This window comes from Gambusia affinis, linkage group LG06 (assembly GCF_019740435.1).
Source record: "Gambusia affinis linkage group LG06, SWU_Gaff_1.0, whole genome shotgun sequence".
In the NCBI taxonomy this organism is placed as follows: Eukaryota; Metazoa; Chordata; class Actinopteri; order Cyprinodontiformes; family Poeciliidae; genus Gambusia; species Gambusia affinis.
Genome location: NC_057873.1, coordinates 26,905,401 through 26,912,383, shown reverse-complemented (window position 1 = coordinate 26,912,383; position 6,983 = coordinate 26,905,401).

Sequence of the window (6,983 nt, the reverse complement as noted above, 5' to 3'; positions counted from 1 at the left end):
GATGCTGCTTATTATGCTGTATGGAAGAGACCTTTATCTGGAGAAATCATGAATGTCGTGCTATTTGTTGCCCTTTAAAAAAAAAAAACAAATTTAAAGACATGATGCACAGCATTTTGGAAATGATAGACTGGATTTTAATGGACTTAAGGATGCAAATATCTGACCAGAACTATATGGATTTAGGGAAAATGTTAATGAGGTCAAAACTTTGGAAAAAAATAGTCTTGCTGGGAGTACCGTAATTCCTTTGAACTTTTTGAACATAATGTATGGCACAGTGAAATTTGTTGAACACTTTTTTTTTGTGTCTTTGTGTACAACGTAGCAGGTTTACTAGAAAAGCAACGGTGTGCAAGCAACAAACTCAGTTGTATGTATTTTCTTTCCACATACTTGTTGAAAATGTCACCACATGGTGACAATATGGTATGAGACGGTCTGCGAAAAGAACCCACCTCTTCTGCAGTGCTATCTAATAACGACCAATCAGAGGCAGGAGGCGGGTCTTAGCGCTGTCAGTCTGCTTCTCCCCACTAGCAGATCCTATTATAAATGCCAAGGCTAGTTACCATGGCCACCAATAAAGGTGGATAAGAGTTTTTCTTGTATTGTTGAGTTGTCTCTCTGCCGTTGGCACATTTAGCTGCTTGCTCTCGAGATTGATGACAGTTTTATAGAAGATACATACCACGGCTTGAAATTGAGGGATTAAGTTTATTGGCTTATTTATTGTTCATCTTTCAGTCTTACCAGCTCTTCATATGTGTTTGATCAACAAATTTCTGTGTTATTTTTTATTTTTTAACTTCTCTTCGTTGAAGCAGTGGAGTTTAGTGCCACACCCTCTAGTTAAATATTAATTATTGGTGTGTTTTTTTATTTTTTTTATTGTGACTTACTGTTTAGTTGGGACATGAATAAACATCTGAATCTGATTTGCTATTTAACTTGCCCAAGAAATAGTAATGGCAACTATGGCTTGTAAAACTAATGAGGCAGTTTGATACTGGCCTGTTGTTTTGATTTTATTTTATTTTTAACAGTTACATCTGCAAATCGTTAGGGAACATGTTGTCGGCAACATGTTGGCCGTGGCCTCGCCTTGCTCGCTTGTTTTTTTTTTTTTTTTGGACCAGAGGTTGTGCTGACTGTGGGGAAGCCTGTGGCCCTGACACCAAGGAGATAAACGGGTTAGAGGAAGACCCCTGGGGTGCCGCTGCTATGAATGTGAATAAGGAGCGTGTGCTTTCTCAACATCCAGGGGTCTTGTTTCTTCGCTGTGCCACTGGGCATTTGCTGTTTCGCTCACGAGAGAGGGCAGGCGGCTGGAATATTCTCGAATCCCATCTTCTTGCTCGGCCGTGTTTTAGTCGTACCTTTGACCGGACGCTGACAGCGTCAAGGCCTAAGGTTGGAAATTTATACCTGTAAAGACAGCTGGTTCCCCTTGGGGAGGCATTTTAAGAGGAGATTACCAATTTTCTTGGAAGACAAAAAAAAATAAAAAAAATATGTGGTGTACACGACAGAATTGAAGCCCCAGGGTCGAGTCATAGAAACGGGAACATTGGGGATGTGGCCTTTATGTGTATAAAAACCCACAGGTGCCATCTAATCTCCGCTGGATCCCATCCATCCGGTTTACAGCAGGCCTCGGTTTTGATTGGTTTCTCGATGTGCTTTCCAACGGATACACTGGTGCGAGGGAGAACGGTCTTTAAAACGAGAGCAGAAAATTGGCGCTGGCGGGCCAAAACGTCTGGCAGGTGCGAAGCCGATGGTCACCATAATTGTGGCAATCGGCTGACAACCCGTTGTCACTCAAGCCTCAGCAACGGGAGCTGTGAAGGCGCAGATACAAATGTGACTCTACCTGTTTTTCCCACTTTTATTGGGTTTGCTCAAAAGGTTGTGCGCAAGGTTACCGCTCTGTTTTGTCATTTTCTCGACTCGACTCGTCCGGTTGAGAAGTCCTTGAAACCAAAACTCGCTATTGGATTGGAAAAACCTTACACTGAGGTTCCGTGGTAATCTGATAAAAGGCAAGATGGCTCTGTGAATGTGTCCCCCCACCTAAAACCTGCACACATTTTTTTCTTTCTTTATTTTTTTTGTCTTTTAGGGAAAAAGATCCAGCACTTTGAGGGCTTTCTGAATGGCCTTGCAAGAATAATTTTCACATCCTCATTACATTTAAAGAGCAAAGAAATATAAAAGGGGGGGAAGAAAAAAAACCCCATCAAAGCTTTGCTGAAATTACTATTCCTCCATGGTTTCCAATATCAAAATAACTTTGAAGTTTCATGTTGCTCTTTTGTAAACGCCACAAAGGAGCTGACAAGGCCGTGCTTTAAGATCTCCTGGTCTTCATTGGATATGTACAGGTGTGGTTGACCTTGTCTGGGTTCTCTATAATTGAATGACCTGCAGCTTGGAATAAAGGCAGCTCATCAGCGAGTGCCGAGAGGCGGTATAATCTCCGGGTTCATTGAGGTGTCAGGATAACAAATGATTAGACAGTCCAAAGAGAGGCTTAAGCGATCTGGATGTTGGAGAACATGCAGCGACAGAACTGGAAATATCAACTTTGTCAGTCAGCAAACTGGAATTTGTTGTTATGTCTACAAAAGTACATGACTCCTTCAATGTTTTTGTTTTTTTTGCCCCCTTCCTTACTTGTGCACCACTTTTCTTTTCTCTCCAGGCTGTCCTCCACACAGAGACATGTTTAATATTCCCTTTGGAGAAGGATTTGGACAGGTTTATTAGTTATGTACTACTGCTACTTTTCCAACTCTGCCCTTTTTACTCTGTTTCTCTCGTCTTCCTTTTTTTTAATGCTTTAGTTGTTAGGATAAGCTTGTTGAGCTGCCTGCAGGTCCGAGTTTGTGACTTCCGACGTGAACGTTTGTGCCGCCGCACACCGACCGCACGAGTTTCTCCTTTGCTTTGTGGCTGTTCGTCGCTCTCTGCTCGTCTTCCTTTTTTTGTAATTCAAATTTTTATTGATTTTCTGAATATTATTACACATAGAACACAAATACAAAACAAAAAGAAAAAAGGCTGGTGCACCCCCCCCACCCCCAGGGTACAGTCATATTATATGTATGTTACAGTGACAATTCAAAAACATTCAGTAGTTGAGTGAAAAGGTAATTATCCGGGAAAGTCAGACCTCATCCAGATACATTATTCGACGCCATGGTTCTTTTCAATGAGTCCCAAAAGTTATCCCATTCCATGTCCCTGTGTCCATCCATGTTGTTGAGCATGACTTCATAAGAAGCTGTATCCGTCATTGATTTAATCCACTCATTTAGCTCGGGACGCTTTGTGGTCTTCCAATGTCTTAAGATGATCCTGCAGGCTGTCACCAGACCGACCATCACCACTGCAAAAGCTCCCTTCGGGGTGTTTGGCATTTGAGATCGGTCTCCCAGTAAACACAGTTCTGGAGTCTGAGGGATCTCTGAGCCAAGCCATGCACTCAGAGCCTCCAAAATTTTAATCCAAAATGGTGAAACCAGAGAACAATCCCAAAAACAATGCAAATATGTGCCCACTTCATTCTTACATTTCCAACACCTATTGTTTGACATTATTTTCATTCTATGTAACCTCGTAGGTGTATGATAGTATCTATGCAGCACCTTATACTGTATAAATTTACTCCTGGCCTCTTTCACATATTTACCACTCTCTGACAGTACCCTCAACCATCCTTCTCTTGTATATTCTTTTCTCAAATCATTCTGCCATAGAAGTTTAATATTCGACGATTCACTACCCAGATTATAACTTAGCAACTTATAAAATTGAGAGGCAGTGTGTCGTTCACGCGGCATCTTAATGTAATTCAATATATCATTTTCTACAATCTTTTTAAATTTTGAGGTAACACAATGTCTCATCTGTAGATATTTCCAAAAATTTGCTTTACCTTCCAAATTGAATGTGTGAATAAGTTCATTGAAGGACATGAATCGTCCATCTTTGTACAAATCACCAATGACGCATATGCCACCCGAATGCCACTGCCTCCAAAACACAGGTGTTTTACTCTGCTCGTCTTCCTTGAGATTTTAATTCCTCACTGAATAATTCTTCAGTGTAGAGAGATCAATGCTTTGCATTTCTATGTATTATTTTTTTACATTACTATTCTCAGTTTCCTAAAAGTGTTTATTCTGCTGGCGCTTAGCGAAACAACCGCGAGTCCAGTGGCACCAACTGCGTTTATTTGAATTTGCAGCTGGAAAATAAGAATGGTAGCACTGCTGCCTTGCAACAAGAAGGTCCTGGGTTCGATTCCCAGCCCGGGGGTCTTTCTGCATGGAGTTTGCGTGAATAAATTTTTGTAAGTATATCGATACTATTTCTATGTATTGCTAGGCCACCGACACATTTTGCTGGACCATAAACTGTCCCTGTAATTATTGCGATAAACGATAACATTGTTGTTTATAAGACCATTTGCAAGTGAGATAGTGATAATGCCATAAGAATGTAATAACAATATGCTTCACTTTTATAAAGAACACTTTTCTCTCTTAATGTCCAAAATAAAACACAGCCAAAAATAAAAACTAAAATAAAAACCACACAAAACCTTAATCATAAATAACACAACGTAAATTTCAAGCTCATGTGATTATTATGCAAGTGATAAAAAAAAATGTATTGTTCTACGTTTTCATACTTGATATACGGACTAATTAACAATGATTTATTCCTGTGTTATTACCAACACCGGCTACAAATTTCACACCAATGACCGCATCAAGAAATACTTTCACTAAGTAAAAGGTAAACAGTCCGTTCTTTTTTTAATCCTAGGGTACGCCAAAGTCGGTTTCGGAAAAATACGCCGACAACAACGAGAGGCAGACTGCTCACTCCCATGCTTATGGATGTACAGATTATATCTCCAGGTCAAGCAGATCCCTGGAGGCCAGGCCGTCGCCTCAGGCTGGGCTCCGGCACAATACGCCTCTGTGCTCCAGCCTCCTCCATCCTCAGGGTAAACGCAAAGCGGTAGCAGAGTCATTTCTTTCTTGTATAAACACAAAGCTCCATTTACCCAAACCTTGTCCAAGCTACAGACCTATAAACCCCCTCTCAAGGTTCGTAGGGAGTTGGGGGATCATCATCAACAACAACAAAAAAAATATCCGGCTGCCTTATTTACTTACTTAAATGTCAGCTCAGCCGTCTCTTGTTTCTGGAATGAGATGAAGAAAAGAGGGGAAGGTGTCAGGGAGAGACACTGGGCTGTCTCAGGAAGTGACAGAGTGCTGCACAGGCAGCTTTACAACTCTTCCTGCTGGAGATGATATTTTGACATTTCCCTTACAGACTCCTTGAAGACGCGACTCAAAAAAAATCGGGAGAAGCCATTCAGACAGTCGTGCGAGTGCAAAAACAAAGCCGCCGAATAGCGACAATTGATATGTAACAAAAAAAATACAAAAAAATAAAATAAAGAAACGGCAGCTTCTTTGAAATTACAGTCTGGGCTTTATACAATCTCAAGGATTCCCACTTAAATGTTATGCGCTGATCTTATTTCTAAAGGGAATGTATGTATCTGTCGCTAATCAAGTGAAATTCCAGTTAAACTGATTATTATGTTAAGTCACAGCTATAAACATTGTTGTTTTTTTTGTGGAGATTTTATGTTACAACCCCACGCACAGATCATATATGTGTAGCAAAAGGATGATAACGTGTGGTGTTCAAGACCGTTTAGAATTAGAAGTTTAGATTACAGCAGTGTGTATTTAAAGGAGCAGCATCATGTGTTTTCCAGCCACATTCTGTATTAATCAAGTAAGTGTTTACCTTCAGTGGTAATGAAAATGCTGACAGTATCAGATATGATTTAAAAAAAAGTTTAAATCATATTTAATAGAGGCGTGTTGTTGCGAGGACTTGCTGAAGGCGGTGTTTCAGAAAGAGCAGGAGTTTTTAAAGAGACAGAGGCCCAATTTCCAGGCGTTAAATTTCACTTAAGTCATATTTGATGCATGCAAATATGACTTATTTTTATATATGTCATTTACAAATAATATATATTTGTTTGTATTTATACAAAGTTAACAGAAGGTAACATAGTTACTTGAAGTGCTGTGAATTGCCTATTGCTGCCCCTCAAAGGAATTATTGATTTAAAACAAGCTTCTGTATCTTGTAGCAAAGTCACTTTTTATCTTTGTCTTATTTCAAGTGTGCTAAAATATTTGCAGTAAAAGCCAGATAAGTTACTTTATAGGATTTTGCGTTTTTGCAGCGTTTTAAATTTGCTAGAAGCCTCAAAACAGACGCAGAAAAAAAAAAAAATCAAATGGTTTCTGTTTTAAGATACAAAAATACCATGTTTGAAAACTAATAACTAACTATCTCAGCTGCAGATGCTAAACGATTAGAGCTCTTCACTGAGACAAATAAGATGGACGGACTTTGTTTTTTTGCCTTTCCCGTCAGTGATGCATCCAGGTTGAGGACGACTCAAAAACAGCCCTCTGTCACGTACTTTGCTCTGAGCCGAGGCGTGTCAGTTTCAGAGCTCAGCACTGGCTTCACACAAACTCTTCAAGCAAAGCTGGATGTGAGGAAGTCAGCTCAGCGTCTCCTGGTTGTTTCTCTTCTATTCTCCCTCCAACCGACTCTCACATCATCATCCAGGAGAAGGAGGGGAGGCGTTGTGCCGCTGACACACTTCCCAGCTGTCAAGGTGCTTTGGCTACGCCGCCATGCCAGCTCCGCGGCTTTATTTCAGCTGATGCCCCCCGGAGCTTCGCCGTTATTTATTTCGCCTTGCCCCTCGTTTAGCTAATAAAGTCAACAAACTGAAAATAGAGGAGCGGGGCGAAGGGACGCTTCATGACAATCGTTAATGACGGGGGCGGGGGGCGAAGGTAGAGTGCAGCATCAGTCTGAAGAACTATAATTAAACAAGAATCTCTGTTGCCAAGTGTGTG